We start from the raw sequence: 26,567 nt of genomic DNA on the forward strand, positions 1-26,567 counted from the left end.
CAAGGAGCAGGGATCATTTGTTTTGATTTAAATTGTGATTGTAGCATGGCTGCTTCACAGCCTTGGAGTCCAGCCTTGGCCAACAGCCTGTGTGGATTTCCCACATTCTCCCCATGATAGTGTGGGTCCCCTCCAGCTGCTCTGGTTTCCTCCCACAGTCCAAAGATGTGCAGGTTAGGTGGATCAGTCTTGCTAAATTGACCACAGGATCCAGGATTGTGCAGACTAGGTGGATCAGCCATGGGAAATGCAGTGTCACAGTGAAAGAGTGCTCTGGGCGTGATGTTCTTCAGATGGTCAGTGGGGTTTGATGGGCCAATGCTCTCCTTCCACACTGTAGGGATTTTATTCTATGATTGAGGATAAAGTCTACACAGCAGGGTGTCCTTGGAGAAGGAACATGTGATGTGTATCAGTGCTCTCGATGCCTTTCGAGGTGGGCATCACAGGAGATATAGTGCTTTATCTCTACCATTGCCCCCCTCCCCACAACTCTACCTTGATTTTGTCTCTTCTCATTCTGTCATTTGTAATGGTTTGCTTGGCCCGTAATGGGCTTTGTTCATAAATATTCAATTGGTAACACAAATGGTTTACTGCTGGTGATTATATGTCTAGATTAGAGTGGTGCTGGAAAAGCACAGCAGGTCAGGCAGGATCCGAGGAGCCAGAAAATCAATGTTTTGGCAAAAGCCCTTTTCCAGCACCACTCTAATCTAGGCTCTGGTTTCCAGCATCTGCAGTCCTCACTTTTGCACTGCTGGTGATTATATGTTAGCCAAAAGCAAAATGGCGTAATGATGATTTTGATGGTGGGAAGGTTGCTGTGATCACATTTCTGGGTCAGGGAAATGGGGGAAAAAGAACGCTTCACAGCTCACAGAACGAGAACTGAAAAGCTGTTAAATCAAACCAAAGGTTCAGAGAGGGAGGGAATATTTCCCTGGAGTTTGAGTAACTGGAAAGTGATGGTGTCTGGGACTAGACAGGATTTTGCTTTACAGGAGGTTGAAAGCTTTAAAACTGTTATATTCAGACAGTTCAATTTATTTTCTTTAATTTTATTTGCTGTGCAAAAAACTTTTACAACACTTTATAGCCAAAATGTACAAACCTTGTGTTAAAGACAAATGTTCAATAAAATCCATCAAACCATCCCTCACTGAAAACTGTTGTGGAAGTGCAATCTCCTGGAGAATCCCTGCCGACTCCTTCCTACCCGGGCTCCATGGCTATATACATACCTGGGAGATAGCAGCAGGAGGCCATTCAGGCTTTCAATCCTGCTCCACCATTCAATGGGAAACAGCTGACCATCCAGCTCAGTCTCCTGTTCCTGCTGTGCTCCAATCTCCTTTGATGGCTTTACCTCGAAGAACTATATCTAAGTCCTCCTTTGGTTTCACTGCCTTTTGTTCCAGTGACGTTGCTGTGTTACTGTGTGGGTGTAGGCAGGGGTAATGTGATGGTGCTGCCTCCTGGAGGGTGCACTCAGCATCCCTCGTCATCCTGCAGTAACATCAACCAGGTTTCAGCAACTCGAGATAGAAACCATTTCTAGGATATGGGCATCACTGTCTCGGCCAGCATTTATTCCCCATTTCTCGTTACCCTTGAGAAGACGGTAGTGAGCTGCTATCTTGAACCATTCGCAGTCCATTTGGTGCAGATAGACCGATAATGCTGGGCGGGAGAGTGTTGCAGGATTTTGGCCGAGTGATTCTCCATCTTTGGTTCTTCAAATGCTGTTAAACTTAATCACAATCTGCACATAATTTTGAGATTTCAGTCTGCAAATCTTCACCATCTAGCACCCTGTATAAAGGAATATGTACAGGTTAGAAATTCAGAACAGATAATTCTAATTTCTCTGGAATATTTTTCCCCTTTCTTCCCCCAAAGCTGTAACCCTGCAGCCCACTTACTCTCTCCCACCATTCTGACTCTGCTACCCCAGAATGTACACCCTCCGCATTCTCATGGAGTTGTTGATAAACAGATCCATGCCACCACTTCCCGCCCCTGGTTAGACGCTGCACCCTTTCTGGGTTCACTTCCTTTCCCTTCAGTTGCTGCAAGTCAATAATGTAACAGCAGAATGAAACAAAAGGAAACAGAAAGGGAGGTGGCAGATCCTGGACAGAAGAGGAACCTTCAGGCTGGGAGAATGGGTCAGATCCTTCTTTGTTTCTCAGAGGTCGATTCCCAGCATTACAAGTTGGGGATGGAACTTGGTTCCACGTGAGTGTGATGGCACTTTAACCCCACCCCCCAACTGATCAATACTATAAACAGATGTGCCCCTTCTCCACCCAATCACAGTGTGAATGCTTTCTGCTGGTTACCCAAAACACATGCCCCAAAACCCATCCACTTTCTGAACATTTACAGTACCAGGTTTCCCTGCACACGTGTGATCCCTGCCTCAGGGATTGTCTGAGTTATAGTCCCCATGAAGCCTCTGGAGACCTGTTGCTGGAAAGTGAATGAAAAGTGTGGGGTGGAGGGTGTTGTGTAACCGATCCCCATTCAGACACACAGGAAATGTGAGCTGTCACTGGGTTTTACTGAGATATCCGCTTAGAAAACTCGATTTCTGATGTAAGGAATATACATTCAGCCAATTGCGTGGTGGGGAGGTTAATAAGGGGCAGCAAATTTTAAGAGAGGTGACTCAGTGGCTAGCACTGCTGCCTCACAGCGTCAGAGACCCGGGTTTGAGACCAGCCTTAGGCAATTGTGTGGAGTTTACACATTCTCCCTATGTCTGCGTGGGTTTCCTCTGGGTGTTCCGGTTTCTTTCCACAGTCCAAAGATGTGCAAGTTTGATGGATTGGCCATGCTAAATTGCCCACAGGGTCCACGCATGTGCCAGTTAGACAATTAACAACAGGAAATGCAGGGTTACAGGGAATGGATGGGTCTAAATGGGATGCTCACTATAGGATTGGCGTGGACTCGATGGATGAATACCCTGTTTCTGCACTATAGGAATTCTATTCTATTCTCATGAAGAAGAATGTACCTATCTCAATGTGTTCTGAATCTGTGGAATTCTCTATTCAAAATGCAGTAGATGCCTGGGCAATGAGCAAACTTAATGAAAAGATACAGATGTTTAATTTGCAATGAGTTGAAGGGTGAGAGAGCGCAGGCAGGAAAATCCAGCTGAGAGCAAGGTGAGGTCATTCATCACCGTATTAAATGGTGGAGATGGTTCGAAGGGCTGCATTGACTCTCCTGTGCCCAGTGCTTATCTTCTTACGGTAATAATTGGAAAGCTGAATCCAAAAATCACCACCTTCAGAAAATGCAGGATACTCAGGTGGATTAGCGTTCCAAACTTAGATAGTGAGGAAGTGAGTAGGAGATAATCACTTTGCAATTTTAAACTGAGGGGAGACAGTGATTTATGGTTTTAGACTGTGTAGGACATTCACAGCATCCAGAATACTCTGTTGGGAATATCTATCCTATACTTTACTACAAAGCCAAGGTCTTTGACAATGAAACCCAAAACACTGCCTCCCCACGTAATCCGATAAAAGACTTGAGAAGTCTGGTTGAATTTAGAACACAGATGGAAAACGGGAAAATTAAATCCAATCCCAAGATCTTGCGCTTAAACAAAGGAGACGACAATAGGATGAGGCAGGAGTTGGCTAATATAGACTGGAAGCAAAGACTTTACGGTGGGACGGTTGACAGACAGTGGAGGAATATCAAAGCAATTTTTCAAAGTGCTCAGTAAAAACATATATCAGTGAAAAGGAAGGACTTTAGGAAAAGGAGTAATCTGCTGTGGGTGGCTAAGGAAATAATGGAGTCTATCAAATTGAAATAGAAGGCTTACAAATTGGTAAAGACCAAGGAGAAACTGGGAGATTAGAAAAACTTCAAAGATCAACAGAAAGCTTGATGGGATTCGGGATAAAATGTAATGAGTAGCTATCTCCAGGGCCAGAATAGCAGTTTACACTGCTGGAGGGGAACCTGTTGTGTTGGGAACATATGGCCTCTGTAATTGTTAAAGCACTTAACTGCTACCATAGAGATAATCCTGATCAAGTTAAAAATCACAGCACACTCCAAAAACTTGTATTTCCAAATAAACCTGTTGGACTATAACCTGGTGCTGTGTGGTTTTTAACTTTGTCCATCCCACCCCAACCCCGGCTCCTCCACATCAGAATCCTGATAGACAGCCCCACTGAAACTGAAGTGCCTGTCAGATACTTGAGGGGGCCAAAGGGGCGTGGGGGGAGGGGTGTGTGGTTTAACCACAAAGTGCTGAACTGAACTAGACTTTTTAAAACTGCTGTTGCCTTGGAGATAATCCTGAGAGATAGTCTCTATTCAAAACCACAAACCACAAAGGTAGAAGAAAGGGAGCCGTACACCGGACAGGCGGGGAGTTACCTGATGCTCCCTGAAGGCATTTTGCACGTAAAATATCCAGGTAACTGCCATGTCTCATCAATAAAGACTCAAAGAAGACCTCTCAGAGTTCTGTGCCTAGTTATTCCTACTCAGCAGGGTTCAGGAATATGAGGACACAGCAGTCAGACTTCACAGTGGAGGATACGAAGACCATGCCAGTAATTGATAAGGAGACTGAGGAAGGTGAAGACCTAGAGAGACCATTATCGTGAAAGAGTTGGAGCTGGGCAAGATAATGGAGCTAAAGGTGGACAAGTCTCATTGCCCTGATGGAATACATCCCAAGATACCAACAGAGTTAGGGGGAGAAATAGCAAATGCACTTAGAGTCATAGAATCCTACAGCAGAGACAGGCCCTTTGGCCCAAACTGGCCCATACCGATCAGAATGTCCATCCACGCTAACCCCATTTCCATGCACTTGGCTCATCTGCTTCTGAAACTTTCCTATCCATGTATTTGTCCAAATGTCTTTTACATGTTGTTAACAGACCTGCCTCAACCACTTCCACTGGCAGTTCATTCCATATACATACCACACTCTGTTTAGAACAGTTGCCCCTCAGCTACCCTTTTATTCTTTCTCCTCTAACCTTAAACTGATACCCTCCGGTCCTTAGTTCCTTGGGAGAAAGACTGAGTGCATTTACCTTACCCAGGCCTCTCATGATCTTATACACTTCTTTAATATATTCCCCCTCTGTTTCCTTTGCTCTAAACAAAAAAAATCCTCGCTTGTCCAACCTCTCTCTGTAACTCAGACCCCTGAGACCTGGCATCATCCTTGTAAATTTCTTCTGCACCTTTTCCAGTTTAATAACTGAAACCTACACTGCACTCATCACATTTCCCGTGTTTCCCCACGGTGCTGGAACCGACGTGACAACACCAATGGATTACAATCCATGATCGATAATTCACTCAGTTACAACAATCCCATTTTCATAGCTTTTTCCATGATGCAGGAATCCTTTTGTCTTTCTGGTTTCATGGTTAATTGTCCTCATACAAGACCAATCTGTGGCTTAACTGTTCCTGGGAAATTTGCCATGATTTTTAGACTTTCAAAAACCAATGAAATCTGTCTCCACAGTCCCCGCTAACATGGACTTCGCTGTCTCAGTACTTTTTCCAGCCACACTGACATTTGAAATATTCGTCCACAGGCAGAATGCACACCTTTCCTTCCAGATGAAAAGGCCAATGATATCCAGATCGGCACGGATCCAGTAACTATCAAAATTGAACATGAAATTCAATTTGAATTTCTCAACTGCAAATCCCCCCTTTCAGTACTCTACAACAGAGAAAACAGAAAGTGCTGGAGATCCTCAGCAGGTCTGGCAGCATCTGGAAAGGGGAACAAAGGTACACGCAGTACTCCAAGTGTGGTCTCACCAAGGCCCTTCCAGAAAGGGATCCCTGCTCCGGTACTCGAATCCTCTCACGACAAAGGTCACACATCATTTACATTTCCCACTGCTTCCCACAAGAGGGAATCTCAGAGAAACACAGAATAAAATGAGGTCAGAGTTTCTGGTCTAAAACTGTTGAATACAATGCCCCCATCTTCTCCATACCGGTCATCAAGCGCACGTGCCTGGTGTGATCATCCAAACACTTCTTCAAGGCTGCAATGTTTCCTGCATCTGTCACCATTTCAGATGCTGACAGACTTGCTGAGGATGTCCGGCAATTTATGTTCTTATTGCAGATTTCCACCATTTTGCTGAAGCACATAGAGTCATAGATATGTATACAGCTCCATATTTGTTGACTCACATTTCTGAGATGGCAGGACTGATGGCTGAAGAGGGACTCAATCCTCGTTTAATCCTCCTTTTCTTTGGCTTTCTGAGCTGCTGACTACATCACTAATATTCTACCTCCCATTCCCTGACCTGAATCTGACCCATCTAAGCCAGCACTTTAGTTCCCAACCCCCTGCCAGACTAGTTAAAACCTCACCAATGGAACTGCAAAAGCCCCCATCAGATTTGTCTCAGCTCTGCCCAGGGGTAACCGGTCAGGCTGGTATAGGTCCCACCTAATCCGAAACAGTCCCAGTGCCTGAAGAATCTAAACCCTTCTCTGGTACACCATTTCTCCAGCCACACATCCAGCTGATCTACCCTCTTATTCCTGCTCTCAGTAGCACATGGCACTGGGAGTAAGTCTGACATTATTACATTTCAGGAGCTACATTTTAATGCATCTCTGCTCTCCCTATATCTCGCTTTCAGGCCCTCATCCCTCTGTTTAGCGATGTTGTTGGTATCTGTGTGTTCTACCACCACGGGCTGTTTAACCTCCAGCTCCAGAAAGTCCTGCAGCCGCTCCATGATATCGCGGATCCTAGCTTTATGGAGGTAACATACCATCCTGGATTCACGTCTATGGTCACAGCAGTGCCCGCCCTAACACCGAGCACTGAATCTCCTGTCACTATAGCCATGTTTCCTCTCTTTCCTCCCACTCTGTGCAGCGGAGCTATCTGTGGTGGCATGACCCTAGCTGGTGCTGATTTCCCGAGAAGCTACCCCACCCATTCCCACCCTTACAGAATCCCAAGCGGGATACAGTATCTGTATGAGATGGGGATGACCACTGGGGACTCCTGCACTCCCTTCCTGAGCCTTTTACTTGATCTGATGGTCACCCATTCCCTTTCTGCCTGTGTAGCCCTCACCTGCAGTGTGACTAACTCACTAAATGTGCTGTCCATAACATTCTCAGTATTGCAGATGCTCCACAGTGAGTCCACTCACAGCTCCAGGTCTGAAAAGCAGTTTCCCAGTAACTGCAGATGGACACACTTGCAGCACACATAGCCGTCAGGCACACAGGAAGCGTCCCTTATTTCCCACATTGTACAAGAGGACCACACCACGGGTCTGAGGTCTCCTATCACAACATCTCTCTACATTCATCTCGTTACTCCCATTAAGAAAATTCAAACGAGTGAGCAACCTTCCTTCACTTCAAACATGTACATTATAATTAAAAAAATCTTTACTTCAGCAGATATGTCATACTTTAACACCTTAAATACTCTGCAGGTATCACTGACAAATTGGCTGTTCCCATTGGGACCACGTGAATTACTGAATGGCCTGAACTAAAACTGAGTTTCAGCTTCACCTTCTCCCTGTCTCACCTCACTATTTACACCCAACTCCAAAACATTCTCATTGAGCCAAACAGCACTCTCAGTACAGCCTTGTCATTTTCATTGTCTGCTCACACCTACACTGCCCTCAGCCTCCTGTACAGTTCCAATGCATCTCAATGGGAGCTCAGGAACAGCATCTCATCTTTCAATTCAGCCCTTTGTAACCCCTGAGTCAACATGGACTTCAGCAGTTTCTGAATGAACAGACAGTTGTCAGAATCTGGAATGTTCCAGATTCTGCTGAAATAGTGCTGGAATTTGAGTCCACAAGGAATTTCAATGAGAAGCTTGCAGGGAATTGGAAGTAGGGGGTTTACAGGTTAACATCATGAAGTGGGTGATTGGGACTAAATCTGGCATTTGGATAAATCTGTGCTCTCTCTCAGGCCAATACCTCCTTCCACAGCTGCAGGGCCAAGAAATGAACACACACCCAAAGGGTGATCTGACCATGAACTTGAACATCTTTCTGCTTTTTGCTTGACAAAACTATTGGTGATATTTTCCCAGACTGAACAGACAAACCTTTCTCATTCCACAGTTAAATGCCAATGATATTCAGATCCTGATGACTCCGCTGACTGTAGAAACTTGTTTTTGAGATCCCAGTCTCAATTATTCTCAATTAATATCCTAGAAAATGAATTCGCAAAACAAAGCTCACAATCAGTGCAAGGTGAATAGTGAAGGCGAACACTTCTCTTGGTATGTGTTTGATGTGTAAACGCTCATCTTCAAATCGCCCCCCCCCCCCCAAATGAGGACATGTGCATGCGCCTTGCTGTACCCTGCCCCAAATATAGATGGCGGCCATAACCCAGGATCTCTCACTGCCTGAGGCCCACAGCTGTTTTCCTCTTTGCTGCAAATGTGGGACCAAGATTTTCTAATTCAGATTAACGACCTGCACAGAGTATGACTAAACCCTCCCAGTCTACACAGATACACTGTGCTGCCACTCTCCCCTTTCCACCTCCTGCAAACACCTAGGGTGATCACGGGTTCCGTGACCCTTCCTCGGAACCAGTGACAGCTGGGAAAAGTAGAATCCCGACAGCGTGGAAACGGGCTCTTCAGCCCAACAATTCCACACCCAACCTCTGAAGTTCATCCCACCCAGACCCATTCCCCTCCCTATTACTCTCCATTTCCCCGGACTAATGCACATCCCTGAACACTACGGGAAACTTAGCTGGGCCAATTCACCGAACCTGCACATCTTTGGACTACAGGAGATAGGGGTTAAAGAGTAAATAATAGGTGGGGACAGAGCGCAAAGAGAGATAGGAACATTTGGAAAGACAAAGGAGTGAATAACAATCTGGTGGGAGGGTGGAAAGCTGTTAGTGGAGGAGACAGGAACCTGGTAGCATCTGAGTGGCGGTGGTGGAAATGGTGACTGATGAGTTACATTGTGGCTGCAAAAAGGTCCCGGAGCTTCAAGTTGCCTGTCACTTTAACACACAAGACTGTTCCCTGTCCAACATCTCTGTCTCATGCTTACTGCAGTGTTCCAGTGAAGCTTGATACAAGCTGGCAGAACACTCCAGAACATACCAAATGGCTTCCTATTTCAAGGACTGCAATTTCCCCTCCCATGTGGTCAACAATGCCCTCCAGTGTATCTCCTCCCCTTCCCACACCACTGCCCTTGAACCCCACCCTTCCAACCCCAACAAGGATGGGATCCCCCCAATCCTCACCTTCCACCCAGATACAACACATCATCCTCTGCCATTTCCACCACCTACAATCAGACCCCACTAGAGATATGTTTCCCTCCCCTCCCCTTTCAGCATTCCACAGAGACCATTCCCTCTGTGACTTCCTCGTTAGGTCCAAGCTCCCCACCAACCCATCCTCCACTCCCAGCACCTTCGCTTGCCACTGCATGTGGAGTAAAACCTGCGCCCACACCTCCCCCTCACCTCCATCCAAGGCACCAAAGGATCCTCCCACATCCAGCAGAGAATTCCCTGCCCACCCAAACACCTCAACTGTTGTGTCCTTTGCTCTCAACGTGGTCTCCTCTACACTGGGGAGTCAGGACACCAACTTGTGGAATATTTCAGGGAATATTTCTGGGACACATGCACCAACCAACCCCACCGCCCTGTGGCCGACCACTTCAGCTACATCCCCTCCGCCGCCACGCTGCCAAGGACATGCAAGTCCTGGGTGTCCTCCACCCCCAAATCCAAGCCACCTGACGCCTGGAGGAAGAACACCTCATCCTCGACCTTGGAACCTTTCAACCACACGGCATCAAGGTTTCCTCATCTCCTCTCCCCCACCTTATCACAGAGTCAACCCTCCAACTCGGCACTGGCCTCTTGAACTGTCCCACCTGTCCATCTTCCTTCCCAATTATCCATTCCACCCTCTCACCACTACCCCATCTACATCTACCTAGTCTCTTCGTAGCTCCCTTCCCCCCAACCCCAAACACCCCTCCCTATTTATCTCTCAGCCCTCTTCTCCCACCTCCCACATTTCTGATGAAGTGCTTTCATGCCCAATATGTCAATTCTCCTGCTCCTTGGATGCTGCCTGACCTTCTGTGCTTTTCCAGCACCACAAGCTGGAAGAACAACACCTCATCTCCCAGTCGGGAACCCTACAATCTGCTGAGATTTTCCAGTACTTTCAGTTGTTATGTGTGATTTACAGCATCCACAGTTCTTTCAATTTACCCGGAGTATCTAATTCAGGTCTAGCAGACTGAAACAGTGTTTATCAACCTTCCCAGTCCACACCACCTCCATCTCTCTCCCAGTCTCTGCTGTCTCTCCCACTCCTTCACATTCAGTTCCCCCTCACAGTGACACTGCGCCTGCAAAGCTGATGGTCATGTGTTGGCCTGCTGGACCCACCCCTCATTCACTCCCATTGGCTGGAGGATCACGCCAACTCTCCTATTGGTCTGAAGCTGTGTCAGTCAGCCAGGCCCCATTGTGACCTGAGTGGTGGGATCCTCCCAGGTGCATCAGAGGCTGAGGGGTGACCTCACAGAGGTTTATAAAATCAGGAGGGGCATGGGTAGGATAAATAGACAAGGTCGTTTCCCTGGGGTGGGGGAGTCCAGAATGAGAGGGCATAGGTTTAAGATGAGAGGGGAAGAATTTAAAATGGATCAGAGGGGCAATTTTTTTTCCCACCGAGGTTGGTGCGTGTATGGAATCTTCTGTCGGGAAGTGGAGGATGTTGGTACAATTATACCATTTGGCATCTGGATGGGTATATGAATAGGAAGGGTGTATGTGCCAAGTGTTGGCAAATGGGACTTAGATTAGGTTGGGATATCTGGTCAGCATGGACCAGTTTAACCAAAGGGTTTATTTTCATGCTGTACACCTCTACGGCTCTGCCCTGTGATGAGCTTCATCATTCACAGTGAATGAGGCAGCATCACAGAGCACAGGGGCTGGGAGCTATTCAGCCCATTGGGGCTGTACTCTCTCCCTCTGGAGATAGTGCCAGTCAGTTCCAACTCACCTCCCATTTGGACATAGCCTTCCAAATCCTTCCTTAAAAAGTTAAATTTCAAATTTGTTTTGACAATAGCTACTGAATCTGCATTCAGCGGTCTTTCAAACTGTTCCAGATGCTCAGAACTTAGTGAGTAAAATAATCTTCACATTTTTAACCTGCATTATTTGCCAGTTACCTGAAAGTAGTTACTAAAAATTGTGACGTTAAAAATTTCTCACTCTGTCTCTCTATAAATGAAATACCCTGGAAACATATCAACTACTGGTCGAAATCACTGCTTAACCTTCCCAGCTCCAAGGAGAATTGTCTGACCTTCTGCTAACTCTCCATAAAAGAGAAACCCATCTTAATTTTAATTTATTAGTGTCGTAGAGATGTACAACACAGAAACAAACCCTTCAGTCCAAATTTTCCATGCCGACCAGATATCCTAAATTAATCTCGTCCCATATGCCAGCACTTGGCCCATAACCTTCTAAACCTTTCCCAATCACATATCCAATGAGATCAATTTAAAATGTTGTAACTATACCAGCGTCCACACTTTCTCTGGCAGCTTATTCCATACTCGTATCACGTTCAGCTTGAAACTCTGCCCCTAATATCCCTTTTCAATCTTTTCCCTCACGCCTGTGCTTTCTAGTTTTGGACTCACCTAAACAGGAATAAGACCCGAGCTGTTTACCTTATCCATGCCCCTCACGATTTTATCAACCTCTATGGTCACCCCTCAGCATCCGATTCTCCAGTGAAAACAGCCTCAGCCTATTCAGCCTCTCCCTATAGCTCAATCTCTCAACCCTGGAAACATCTTTGCACATCTTTTCTGAATCCTTTCAAGTTTCACAATATCATTCCGATAGTGGGGAGACCAGGACTGAAAGCAGAATTCCAGAAGTGACTGAATCAATGTCCTGTACAGCCGCAAAATGACATCACAACTCCTGTACTCAATACACTGACCGATAAAGGCAAGAATACTAAACAAATTCTTCACTACCCTGCCTATGATTCCACTTTCAAGGAACTATGAACCTGTACTCCAAGATCTCTTAGTTCAGCAACACTGCCCAGGACCTTCCCATTAAGTGTAGAAGTCCGGCCCTGATTTGCTTTTCCAAAATGCAGAACCTCACATTTATCAAAATTAAACTTCATCTGCCACTCCTCAGCCCATTTGATCGGAGTCTCATTGTACTCTGAGGTAACTTTACTGTCCACTGCACCTCAAATTTTGGTGTCTACTGTAAACCTACTAACCATAGCTCCTATATTCACATGGCAATCATTGATATAAATGACAAAAAGCAGTGGACCCAGCACCCAGCCTGACAGCATTTTGCTCACCACAGGTTTCCAGTCCTAAAAGCACCCTCCACCAAGACACTGACTGCTCAGCAAGGTTAGAGCTCATGGAATACAGGGAGAACTAGCCAATTGGGATCCAGAACTCGCTCAAAGGCAGAAGACAGAGGGTGGTGGTGGAGGATTGATTTTCAGACTGGAGGCCTGTGACCAGTGGAGTGCCACAAGGGTCGGTGCTGGATCCACTACTTTTCGTCATTTATATGAATGACTTGGATGTGAACATAGCAGGCATAGTTAGTGAGATGACACCAAAGTTGGAGGTGTAGTGGACAGTGAAAACAATTACCTCAGAGTACAACGGGATCTTGATCAGATGAGTGAATGAGCTGAGGAGTGGCATTTGGGGAAATCAAATCTTAGCAGGACTTATACACTTAATGGTAATGTCCTGAGGAGTGTTACTGAACAAAGAGACCTTGGAGTGCGGGTTCATAGCTCCTTGAAAGTGTAGCCACAGGTAGATAGGATAGTGAAGGCGGCATATGGTTAGAACATGAAGTATAGGAGTTGGGAGGTCATGTTGCGGCTGTACAGGGCATTGGTGAGGCCACTATTGGAATATTGCGTACAAATCTGGTCTCCTTCCTATCGGAAGGCTGTTGTGAAACTTGAAAGGGTTCAGAAAAGATTTACAAGAAAGTTACCAGGATTGGAGGATTTGCGCTCAGCTGGGGGTTGAATAGATTTTGACTAGACTGGGGCTATTTTCCCTGGAGCGTCGGAAGCTGAGAGGTGAGCTTATAGAGGTATATAAAATCATGAGGGGCATGGACAGGATAAATAGACAAAGTCTCTTCCCTGGGGTGGTGGATCCCAGCACTAGAGGGCATAAGTTTAGGGTGAGAGGGGAAAAACTTTAAAGAGACTTGTGGGGCAACGTTTTCACAGAGGGTGGTACGTGTATGGAATGAGCTGCCAGAGGAAGTGGTGGAGGTTGGACGAATGCAACATTTATAAGGCATCTTGATGGGTATATGAATAGGAAGGATATGGGCCGGGTGCAGGCAGGTGGGACTACATTGCGTTGGGATATCTGGTCAGCATGTACTGGTTGGACCGAAGGGTCTCTGCTTCTGTGTTGTACATCTATGACTCTTTGATCTTCCAGCCAATTTTGTATCCAAATAGCTAGTTCCGCCTGTATTCTATGGTGTTGAACTTGCTAACCAGTCTGTTATGTGGAACCTTGTGTCTTTCTCAAGTCCAAGTTAATGACTTCCATGCACAAAGCCATGCTGACTATCCCTAATCTTTTCTTGCCTTTCCAATGACATGTAAATTCTGTCCCTGAGAATCCCTTCCAACAACTTGCCTGCCACTGACTTCAGGCTCACCGGTCTATAGTTCCCTGGCTTTTCCTTACTAACTTTCTCAAATAATGATTTGGAGATGCCTGTGTTGGACTGGGGTGTACAAAGTTAGAAATCACACAACACCAGGTTATAGTCCAATCGGTTTAATTGGAAGCACACTTCCAAATAAACCTGTTTGACTATAACCTGGTGTGTGATTTTTAACTTTCTCAAATAATGGCACCCATCTTCCAGCACCTTGTCTGTGGTAATCGATGATACAAATATCTCAGCGAGGGGCCCAGCAATCACTTCCCTGGCTTCCCACAAAGTTCTGGGATACACCTGCTCAGATTCCTGGGATTTATCCACCTTTCTGCTTTTTAAGACATCCAGTACCTCCTCCACTGTAATATGAACAATTGCCATGTTATCACTGTTTATTTCTCCAAACTCTCTAGCTTCCATATCATTTTTCAGTAAAAACTGATGTGAAATACTTACAGAATCTCTCCCACCGCCTGCGGTTCCATAGACAGCCTTACTGATTTTTGAGGGTTGCTATTCTCTGCCTGTTTACTCTTTTGTCCATAGTATATTTGTCGAATCTCTTTGGATTCTCCTGAAACCAATTTCCCAAGCTATCTCATGTCCTCTTTTTGCTCTCCTGGTTTCCCGAGAATATACTCCTCTAGGGAGTCACACAAACACAGCTCTCCATACCTGCCATATCCCTCCTTCATTTTCTTGACCAGAGTCTCAATTTCTCTAGTCATGCAGCATTCTCTACACCTACCAGCCTTGGCCTTAACAGGAAAATACTGTGTCTGTACTCACATTATCACAGGCCTATGGAGGCATTGGCAGATGTGGACATCAAAACAATCAATCATTCTCAGTAAAGAGGTACTGTTGAAAAAGCTAAGAGCCCAAAGATGGATGGGTCTCCTGGCCCTGATAGAAAGCATCCCAGAGATGGGGGGTGGGGGGAATAGCAAATGCTCTTGTGAATATTCACTAAAATTTGTTCGACTCTGGGACAGTTCCGACAGATTGGCAAGCTGCAAACGTGATGCCACTTATTCTAAAAAAAATGCATCGGGTGCTGGTGAGGTCACACCTGGAGTATTGTGTACAGGTTTGGTCTCCTTACTTCTGCAAGGATGTACTGGCACTGGAGGGAGTGCAGATGAGGGTCACTAGTTTGGGCCTGGAGTTGAGAGGGTTAGTGTATGTGGAGAGATTTAGGACTGAGTTCAGGAGCAACGTCTGCAGCTAAAGGGTTGTGAATCTGTGGAATTTGCTGCTGAGTAAAGCAGCTGAGGCTTTCATCTTGAATGTCTTTAAGGCAAAAGGTAGATTTCAGAACAGGAAAGCAATTAAGGGTTACAAGTAAGAGCAGGAAAGTGGAGCTGAGGCCATGAAAAGATCAGCCGTGGTCTTACTGAATGGCAGAGCAGGCTTGAGGGGCCAGATTGCTTACTCCTGCTCCTCTTCCTTATGTTCTTATGTTCCCCCTTTCCAGCCATCCCTTTCCCTGGAAATAACCTCCCGCAAACAAACTTTGCAAGTTCTTACCTTGTGCCATCGAAATTGTCCAATTTAGAAGGCTACCTATTAGATCTAGTCTATTATTTTCTGTAACTATTTTAAAGCTAGTAGAATTATCAGAGAATCCAGACAGCGTGGAAGCGGGCCATTCAGCCCATCACATCCACACTGAACATCAGAGCCTTCTACCCTACCCCTATAACGTTGCAATTCCAATGAGCAATCCACCTGGCCAGCACACCCCTGAACACTATGGGCAATTCAGCCTGGATAACCCACCCATCCGACACATCTTTGGACTGTGGGAGGAAACCCGAGCAACCAGACGAAACCCAAGCAGACAACCACAACAAGGTGATCATCCCTTCCTTATTTCCCAGTTCCATCCAAATAACTTCACTGGAAATACTCCCAATAATATCCTCCCTGAGCACAACCATAAAGGTATCCCTAATCCAAAATGCCATTTTGCCTCCTCTCGTCCCCCTTTCTATCCTTCCCATTGCATCTATACCCATCCATCACTGAGCCACGTTTCTGTAATATCCATGATATCCAAGTCCCATGTTCAAAACCAAATCCTCAGCTCATCTGCCTTCCCTGTCGGGCCTCTTGCACTGAAATAAATGCAGTGAAACTGCTCTGTCCCACCTCGTTCTGTGCCTTGCCCTTGCCTGCCTTGACTGTCTAACTTCTCAACTGTACCAGCCTCAGAATACCTCTTCTCTCACTATCTCTTTAGGTTTACCCCCCACTCCCTCACTGGTTTAATGCCTCCTGAGTAGGACTAGCAAATCTCCCTGCCTGGATATTAGACACCTTCCAATTCAGGTACAATCTATCCTTCTTATGCACGTCAATTCTACCCCAGCAGAGATTCCAATGATCCAAACATAGCAATCCTTCTCCCTGCACCAGATCCTTAGCCACACATTCATCTGCTCTATCCTGCTGTTCCTACTCTCACTAGCATGCGGCACAAAGAGTAATCCAGATATTACTACCCACGAAGACCTACTTTTTATCCTCCAGGATAATTTGCTATATTCTCTCGTCAGGACCTCATCCTTTCCTCTTCCGATGTCATTGGTACTAATGTACAATGAGCTCCCACTGATCATACTCCCTTTTGAGAATACTCTGCTCCCTCTCCGAGACATCCTTGTCCCTGGCACCAGGGAGGTACCACCCATTCTGATGTCTCACTGTCAGCTGCAGAAACGGCAGTCTGTGCCCTATACCAGAGAATCCCCTATCACCATCGATGACCAGGAACCTCATATGCCTCACATTACACTGGAGCCAGTCTCTGTACCAGTACCTTGCTTGTCAGTGCGATATGCCCCTGAGAGTGTGACCTCCGACGTTTTCCGAAACAGTGTACTTGTTTGAGATCAATCAGCCGGGCCCCATTGTGAGGTAAGTGGTGGGATCCTCTCTCTCTTCCCTGTGATGAGTTTCATCATTCACAGTGAATGGGGCAGTATCACAGAGCACAGGGGCTGGGGGCTATTCAGCCCATTGGGGCTGTACTCTCTCCCTCTGGAGATGCTGCAAATCTGTCTCAACTCCCCTCTCACTTGCCCAAAGCCCACTAAGTCCTTCCTTAAAAAGTAAAATTATAAATCTGTTTGAGAACACCTGCTGAATCTGTGTCCAGCTGCCGTTCAGCCTATTCCAGGTGTGCAGAACTTACTGAGTGAAATAATGTTCCCATTTTCACTCTGCATTATTTGCCAGTTACCTGAAAGTAGTTACGAAAAATTGTGATCGTGCTAACAATTCCTCTCTCTCTGCAAATTAATTGTTTGGAAACAAATCTGCACCTGGTCCAAATCACTGCTTAACCGTCTCAGCTCCAAGGACAATTATTTGTGCTTCTGCTAGCTCTCCACAAAGGAGGAACGCATCTTAATTTATTAGTGTCATAGAGATGGACGGCACAGAAACAGACCTTCGGTCCAATTCGTTCATGCCGACTCGGAATCCTAAACTACTGGAGTCCCATTTGCCAGCTATTGGGCCCTATCCCTCAAAACCCATCCCATTCACGGATGCCTTTCAAATGTTGTAATGGTATCAGCCTCCACTTCTTCATCTGGCAGCTCATTCCACACACACACCACACTCAGCTTCAAAACGTTGCCCCTTAGATCCCTTTTAAATCTTTGCCCTCTCAACTTAAGCCCATGTGCTCTTGTTTTGGACCCACCTCACCTGGCGGGGGGGGGGGGGGGGGGGGGAAGACCCCGGCTGTTCACCGTATCCATGCCCCTCACGATTTATAAATCTCCATAAAGTCACCTCCGTCTTTGAATCTTCAGGGAAATTACCCCCAGCCTCTCCCTGTTGCCCAAATCCTCCAACCCTGGCAAAGTCTTTGTCAATCTTGTCTGAACTCTTTCAAGATTCAGAACATCCTTCCCAGAACAGGGGATTTTGAATTAAAACAGAATTCCTGAAATGGCTTAATCAATGTCCTGTCCAGCCACAATATGATGTCCCAGCTTCTGTATTCAATGCATCGACCAATAAATATAAGCATACCAAACACCACCTTCACTAGTCTGCCTATCTGCGACTCTACTTTCAATGAACAATGAATCTGAACGCCATGGTCTCTTTGTTCAGCAATACTGCGAAGGACTTTACCATTACGTGTATAAGTCCTGCCCTGATTTGCCTTTCCAAAATACAATAGCTCACATTTATCTAAATTGAACTCAGTCTGCCATTTTTCGTTCCATCTGAACAAGATCCTGTTGTATTCTGAACTAACCTTCTTCGCTGTCCACTACACCTCCAATTTTGGTGTCTTCTGTAAACCCACTGACTATATCTCATATATTCACATCCAAGTCATTTATTTGAGGACCGAATATCCATTCCTGCAGCATACTGCTGCTCATACGCCTCCAGTCGCAAAGCAACCCTCCATCACCACCCTCTGCCTCCTACCTTCAAGCCAGTTTTGTATCCAAATGGCTAGTTCTCCCAACATTCCATGTTATCTAACCTTGCTAACCAGTCTGCTTTGTGGAACATCGTTCAGTGTCCATATAGACAACGTCCACAGTCTGCCTTCATCAATCATCTTTGTCACATCTTCAAAAAAACTCAATCAAGTTAGAAAGAGAGAATTACTCACACAAAGTCATGTTGACTATCCTTAATCTTTCCTGGTCTTTCCAAATACATGTAAATCCTATCCCTCAGAATCCCTTCCAATAACTTGCCTACCACTGACTTCAGGCTGCCTGTTCTCTTGTTCCCTGGCCTTTCCTTACCACCTTTTTAAAATAACAACACCTGTCTTCCAGCACCTCACCTGTCACAAACGATGATATAAATACCTCAGGGAGGGGCACTGCTTTCCTAGCTTTCCACAAATTTCTGGGATACACCTGATCAGGACCCAGGGATTTATCCACCTTGATGCCATTTAAGACATCCAGTACCACCTCCTCTGTAACATGGACACTTTTCAAGTTATCACTGTTGTTAACTATCAAGTTCTCCAAACTCTCCAGAAAAGAGTAGCATAGTATCTCTCCCACCTCCTGTTGTTCCACAGATGGCCTTCTTGGTCTTTAAGAAGTTGTATTCTTTGTCTGTTTTTTCTTTTATCCTTGATATATTTGTAGAATCGCTTTGGATTCTACTTAAACCATTTCCTAGAGATATTTCATGTTCCCTTTTTGCTCATCTGATTTCCCTTGAGTATATCCCTGTAAAAACATGAACCTGTACTCCCAATTCCTCCGCCTCTGCCATATCTGCTCCCAGTAGAAGCAATTCTACTCCAGGACATCCCAGAAAGGATTCCTATTTCAAGGACTGCATTTCCCTCCCACGTGATCAACAATGCCCTCCAATGCATATCCTCCATTCCCGTACCTCCGCCTTCCCCCCACTCCTCCAACCACAATAAGAATATAATCCACCGGTCCTCACCTGCCACCCCACGAATCTCCAGATACAGCGCATTAACCTCTGCAATTTCCGCTACCTACAGTCAGACCCCACCACCAGGGATATATTTCCCTCCCCAGCCCTTTCTATGTTCCACAGAGACCATGGGATATTTGGTACTGATGTGCTGCCCCACTGATACCTCAGTCACTCACCCTGCCCAATGGTCTAGTGATACTATCGCTAGATGGATAATCCAGACAACCAGATAACGTTCTGGGGCCTAGAGTTTGGATCCCGTCACAGCAGACAGCGGAATGTGAATTCAATAAAAATGTGGAAGTAAGAATCTATTAAAGACCATGAATCCATTGTTGATTGTTGCCAAAAAAAAAAGCCCATGAGATTCACTAATATCCTTCAGGGAAGGAATCTGCAATCCTTACCTGGTCTGACCTACATGTGACTCCAGACCCACAGCAATGTGGTTGAATCTTAACTGCCCTTGAGGCCCAGCCAGTGACACCCTCATCCTGTGAATGAATTAAAAAAGGTCAAGTCTTGTATACAATCATACTATTCTTACAGATAAGTGATCTGTTAGTAAATTTGCTTCTCAATTCCCCGCTGACTATTTATTTCTCAGTTCCACCTGCACAACTTGCCTGGATGTACTTCCAGGAATATCCTCCTGAAGCCCAGCCATAATGTTACCCCTCATCAAAACCATCTCACCCCCCTGCTCTGTTGCCCCCTTTCTATCCTTGCTATAGCATCTATACCTTGGAACATTAAGCTGCTAGTCCTAACCATTCCTAAGTCATACCTCTGTAATTGCTGTAATATCCCAGTGCCATGTTCAAAACCATACGCTGAGCTCCTCTGCCCGACCTATCGGGCCTCCTACATTGAAATAAATGCAGTGTAACTGCTCATTCTGTGCCTTGCCCTTGCCTGCCTTGACTGTTTGACTTCTGAACTGTACCAGCGTCAGACTTCACTCTTCCTCACTCTCTCTCTGGGTTTACCCACATTCCTTCACTGGTTTAATGCCCCCTGAATAGCACTAGCAACTCTTCCCTTTCAGTGCAGGTACAATCCATCCTTCTGATGGAGGTCAATTCTACCCCACAAGAGATTCGAATGATCCAACAATGTGAACTCTTCTATTCCTATGTCATTGATACCAATAAACAACAGCCTCCCCTCAAAATGGTTACTCTCCCCTTTAAGAATATTCTGCTCCCTCTCTGAGGCATCCTTATACAAAAATTACACATTCGAATAATAAACCTTACACTCATCACATCATTATAAAAGGATTACATAACACATGATGGCTTGGGGAGACCTTTTGAGAGAATGTGATTATTCAAAGGAGAATTTTTAAGCAGCAAATGGGATTGATCTGGAACGCAATACTCACAATGCGAATATCCAGGTCCTGATGTACTGATTAATTCAGAGTTTGGCAGAACATTTACTGAGATTACCATCTGAATGTCCACCTGTAATATCCTGTAATACAAGTTTATAAAATCTGTCACTCTCAGTTCAAGTGAGAAACTCACACCATCCCCTCCTCGTTTCGCAGGATTACTGTACATAGTTACAACAGGTCATCAGGAAGGGGAATGGAATGTTTTGTTTAGAGGGTTTTCAGTATGAGAGTTTGGAGTATATACCTGAGAGTAACGTGAGGAAGTGGTGGTGAGACCACCATATCTGGAGTAAAGTGAGCAGTTTTGGTCCCTTTAGATAAGGAAATGTGTCACTTTATTGGAGGCATTTCAGGGAAGATTCACTAGTAGAAAGTGCGGACTGCAGATGCTGGAGATCAGAGCTGAAAAATGTGTTGCTGGAAAAGCGCAGCAGGTCAGGCAGCATCCAAGCTGAAGGAGAATCAACGTTTTGGGCATAAGCTGAAGAAGGGCTTATGCCCGAAACATTGATTCTCCTGCTGTGCTTTTCTAGCAACACATTTTTCAGCAGGGAAGATTCACTGGGATGATCCCTGGTTTGGAGAGGTTATCTTTTAAATAAAGGCTGAACAGGTTGGGACTCTACTCACTGGATTTTGGAGAAAGAGAGGTGATCTCATTGAGACAGATGGGATTCTTAAGGGGTTTGACAGGATAAATACTGAATGGATGTGTCTGAGGGTAAATACTGGGAGGGAAGTCTGGAACCAGATTCCGGGTCAGTCGCGGAATCAAGGGCTCTACTTCAGATTCGTCAAGTTTAAGGCGACACAGAGGCGGGTAAGGGGTTTCAGTAGCAATGGAGCTGGGGTGAGGAGGAGACAAACAATGTTTAAGAGATTGGAATTCCTGGTGTTTGGGATTGTGCAGATGTCTGATCAGAAGGTCACCTTGGGGTCAGATATAACAGCAATATTGTGAAGAACGTATTTCTGCCTCAGACAGTTACCAGGGAGAGGGAGAGGCTCAGCATTAATAGAAAGGAATTTGGAATAACAACTGAAGACAATGGGTTTAACCGTTACAATGTTTCATTGGAGGAAACTGCAGCTAATCGAGTAGTGGGAATGTGATAAGCAGTTTGGTAACTGAGTAACAGTGGAACAATGGAGAGGGATGGTGGGGAGGGAGAGCTGGACAGTGTCAGTGTACATGTGAAACCTAACATGGTGCTTTTTCAAAATGTCAACTCCTGGCAGTATGTAGGTGAGATACAGGGGAGAGCAAGGATAGATACTGGAGGGACACCAAATGCAAGGAATTCAGAAAGGAAAGAGAGAGTGGAAATGGAGCAGGATTTTCCAAAAACCGTGAGGTCAAAAGGAAGTTTTTCAAAGAAGGGGAGAGAAGGGCATAACCAGAAAAGACAGACAGACAGAACAAGGAACAATATCTGTGAATCGGTGAGGAGGAGGAGGAGACAGAGTGTTGGAAAGTCTGTGATTTAGCAAGCTTTGGGTAAATTGTGAAGATGAGCTCTGATAAGGCTTAACAAGAGACTGGAGAACGATGTAGGTTTAGGACAAAAACCAGGAACACCACGTGAGGCGGTTTGGCTCAGTGGGCTAGTGGGAGGGAGGGAAGCAGCAGATCGGATTATCTCAGTCATGGTGACAGAGAAACTCCATGTGCTCCTCACTCATGTTATTGGAGGGGAGGATAGAGGAGACAGGATGATGGACAGTGTTTTACAAGAAACAAATCCAGGGTTAGTGATATTTAAAATGAGTGAACAAACCTGATGTATTTAGCTTTTATCCAGAATATTAAAACAAACGACTGAAGTCCTGGTTCGAATCCCGTCTTGGCAGATGGTGGAATCTGAATTCACGAAAAAATAACTGGAATTAGGAATCTCCTGATTTCCATGAAACCATTGTCAATGGTAAAAAAATCCTGCCAACCTGACAGCAGCCCATCCAGCTACTCACTGTACTAATCACTGCAAAGTCTCAACACAGGAATGAAACTGGATGGACCATGTGGCATCTAACAAGGCACCAGAAATTACAACCACAGAATCAGCCCTCTCGATGGTGCAACGTCCTCCTCACTAACATCTAGTTTTTGGTACCAAAATGTGGAGAGCTGTACCTCAGACTAATCAAGAAGCAGCCTGACATAGTCATATTCACGGAATCATCCCTTACAGACAATGACCTGACACCACCATCACCATCTTAGATATTGAGAGTGTGGTGCTGGAAAAGCACAACAGTCAGGCAGCATCAGAGGAGCAGGAGAATCGACGTTTTGAGCCTCAGCCCTTCATCAGTCTGATCTGGTGTGCTTTTCCAGCACCACACTCTCGACTCTGACCTCCAGCATCTGCAGTCTTCAATTTCTCCTAAAATCTCTGGATATGTCCTGTCCCACCGGCAGCACAGACCAGGCAGAGGTGGTGGCACAGTGGTGTACAGGCAGGGAGGATTCGCCCCGGGAGTCTCATGGCTCCTGCTGATTACCACGTACTGTCCTCCCTTGGCTGATGAATCAGTTCTCCTTCGTGCTGAACAACATTTGGAGGAAGCACTGAGGCAACAAAATGGTGTCAAACGTACTCTGGGTACAGGATTTCAATGTCCACAATCGAGACTAGCTCTGCAACAGAATTACTGACTGAGCTGGCCAGGTCCTAAAGGACATAGCTGCTCAACTGAGTCTGCAGCGGGTGGTGAAGGAACCAACAAGAGGGAAAAAAACATACTTGATCTTATTGTTATGAATTGACAAGCTGCAGATACGCCTGGCCATGACAGTTATCGGTAAGAACGACCATCACATGTTCCTTTTGGAGACAATGCCTTGCCTTAAAGTTGAGAAAACCTCCACTGTGTTGAGTGGCACTATCACCGTTCTAAATGGGACAGACTTCAAAGAGATGTAGGATCTCAAACAGGGTATCTATGAGGTACTGTGGGACATCAACAGCAGCAGAACTGTACTCCAGCACAATCTGTAATCTCATGGGGTTGTAAATCCTGCTCTCACCCATCACAATGGACAGTAAAGGAGGGCTTGCCAAGAGCAGCACCAGGCAGACCTAAAAGTGAAGTGCTAATCTAGTGAAGCTATCAAACAGAATTACCTGCATATCAAACAGCATCAGCAGCAAGCAACAGAGCTAAGTGATCCAACATCCAATGGAACAGATCGGAGCTCTGCAGTTCTGCCACACCCAGTTGTGAACGGTGATGGACAATTAAACAACTCACTGGAGGAAGCATCACAGATATCCCCACCTTTACTGATGGAGGGGCCTCACACATCCATGCACCAGATAAGATGACAGCATTTGCAGCAATCTTCAGCCAGACGTGCAAAGCGGGATGATCCATCTCAGTCTTCTCCAGTGGTTTCCAACATCACAGATGTGAGTTTTAAGCAGTTCGATTCAGTTTGAATAACATCAAGAAATGGTTAAGTAGTGCAAAGGTTACGGGCCCTGCCAATATTCTGGCAATAATACTGATGGCTTGTGCTCCAGAACTTGCCACCCACCGAGCCATGTACCGCTCCAGCACTGGCATCTACCAAAAATGCGAAACATTGCCCAGGGATGTTCAACACAAAAACACAGGACAATCCAACCCAGACAATTTCCATCTATCAGTCCACACTCGATCAGCAGTAAAGTGATGGAAGATGTCATCACCAGGGCTACCAAGCAGCAGCTGCTCTGCAACAGTCAGCTGAGCGACACTCACTTTAGGCTCCACCAGGGCCACTCAGCTCCCGATTGTGTCACCGCCCTCATTCACAACCTGACAACCAGCTGAATCCCAGAGGTGAGGTGAGGGTGATAGCTCAGTCCCACTCCAAGATCACTATTTCTAGCTGATTTCACCCTTGTCTCAGCTCATATACTTTCATCCACATTGTGTTATCTCTAGACTTCATTATCCAAACTCACTCCCTGGCCAGCTTCCCACATTCAACTTCCCTGTAATCTCAAGAACATCTAACTATCTGCTTGTTGATTCATCAAAAGCCTCCTATTCATAAGCAACAACATAGAGTCATAGAGATGTACAGCATGGAAACAGACCCTTCGGTCCAACCCGTCCATGCCAACCAGATATCCCAACCCAATCTAGTCTCACCTACCAGCATGTGGCCAATATCCCTCAATTTAAATTTCTCACACTTGATTTAATTCCTGACTGTGATAATCCCTAGCTCCCTGCACCACACACACTTTGAGACCTCGACAACCCATTTTCTTTGAGACTCCCAACCATTTGTTAATTCATTACTTCATCTGTGTGGCTGTTTCTACAGTTGCTGAAGCAGCATGGTCTGAAATTCGCAGCCAAAATCTCACAGGTCTGCTTTCCACCTTTAAGACATCCCTCAAAACCTGCTTTTGGTCACCTGACCTAATATCTCCATCTCTGGCCTTATGTCTAAAGTTCTCAATAGTATTTTTGTGAAATTATAAGCATGATAATAAAAATACAAACTGTTGTTGATTTGACATTATTTTCAAATCATCATTGTTGCTGAATGAATAATCTATAATGCCACTTACCCAACCTCATTGTAGGAGCACCTTCACCACACAAACTGCAGCTGTACAAGAAAGTCAAACATCACCCTCTCTACAGGCAACAGGGCTTTGGCATTAATCACTGGTATCTGTGGAAGGAGAAACACAGTTGATGTTTCATGCAGTGCAAAATGGATTACAGGGAATGAAAATGGTGCAGAATTTGATAGTCAGAAATGGAAGGAAAATACACTTGCTTGTTGGAAAAAAGAATTCTTGACTGTCAAAAATATTCAAGAAAAAAGTAATCTGATAATCGAGCAGCACATGGTCAGGGGCTGGGCCGCAATGAAAAACTCATTTGCAAAGGGTCTATAAAAGTCATAATACAGTAGTAAACAGGCCAAAAATACACTCATGGTTCGACACTAAGGAAGCTAGATATTGACAAAGTGGCCATGAGGGAGCCCAGAGGTGAATCAGAGCAGTATGGGCTGGTATGATCACAATGACTCTATACCAGAGAAAGGCTGCACATGCGCCTGGCTGCACCTTGACCCTACAAAGATGGCGGCCGCGCACGTGTCCAGTGAGTCATCGTCCCGAATAAAGATGGCGGCGCTCACTCAGGCCTGCAGCCGCGCTGAGGCAATTCCTCATTTCCTGCAAACACGGGACTGGGACGTTCAAATTTGTGTTTTCTGACGTGGACAATTTGTTTGTAAAACCTCTCCGCTCATAGAAACACAGTTTTTCTCCTGTTTCCCTGTTTATTTCTTTCCTTACCGTATCCTTTCTCTCCATAACTTCCCGAGCATTCATTACAGCGACTCTGCGCCGCGCGCGAGGATGATCACATGGTTTAGTTTAGCTCCGCCTTTCATTCACGTTGATTGGTTGGAGGACCAACATCCCGCTAGGTCATCCAGCTCCGCCTGCCGTCCTTTCATTGGTCCGGTGCTTCCATCAATCACCCGGACTCCCTTTGTTGGCGAGAACATGCGCAGTGCGTCCTGCTTTATCTGATATGTTGGGTAATGTGATGGGAGAGCTAACTGAGGGTAAGAATTCACTTTGTGTGAGCTCTGCAGTAGATTTCCTTTATTCATGGAGGGAATTGCCTTCCTACTCATGACTGTATAGCTGTGATTGATGAATCAATGCCATCTGAATCAGTACATAAACACCCCATTTTCACTCCTTTACACAACATCAGAGATCTTTAGCACATTGTATCACATTCTTCTTTGGAAACAAAAAAACAAATGAAATAGAACCTCAAGGAATCGGAGCAGGAGTAATGTATTCATCGCATTCAGCTTGTTCCCCCATTCCATCAGATCATGGCTTGGCCAAACCAGACCTCAACA

General features: G+C 45.5%; 1 long non-coding RNA gene across 3 annotated transcripts; it reads right to left on the reverse strand.

The window, feature by feature from the left end:
- Positions 1-1,055: 1,055 nt before the first annotated feature.
- Positions 1,056-25,674, reverse strand: LOC148139656 (uncharacterized). Of its 3 annotated transcripts, none has more exons than XR_015753658.1 (6): positions 25,455-25,674; positions 25,240-25,346; positions 22,447-22,529; positions 20,654-20,745; positions 19,674-19,760; positions 1,056-1,745 (listed from the first exon to the last, which is right to left on the reverse strand). It is a non-coding gene; the product is annotated as an uncharacterized LOC148139656 (long non-coding RNA). The 3 variants fall into 3 exon arrangements; XR_015753657.1 differs by having other exon boundaries at positions 1,056-1,815; XR_015753659.1 differs by lacking the exon at positions 1,056-1,745 and adding an exon at positions 8,155-8,245.
- Between the last annotated feature and the right edge of the window lie 893 nt (positions 25,675-26,567).

Source organism: Chiloscyllium plagiosum, unplaced genomic scaffold, assembly GCF_037043375.1.
Source record: "Chiloscyllium plagiosum isolate Xiang-an unplaced genomic scaffold, Cpla_swu_hap1 HiC_scaffold_38, whole genome shotgun sequence".
Taxonomy (NCBI): domain Eukaryota; kingdom Metazoa; phylum Chordata; class Chondrichthyes; order Orectolobiformes; family Hemiscylliidae; genus Chiloscyllium; species Chiloscyllium plagiosum.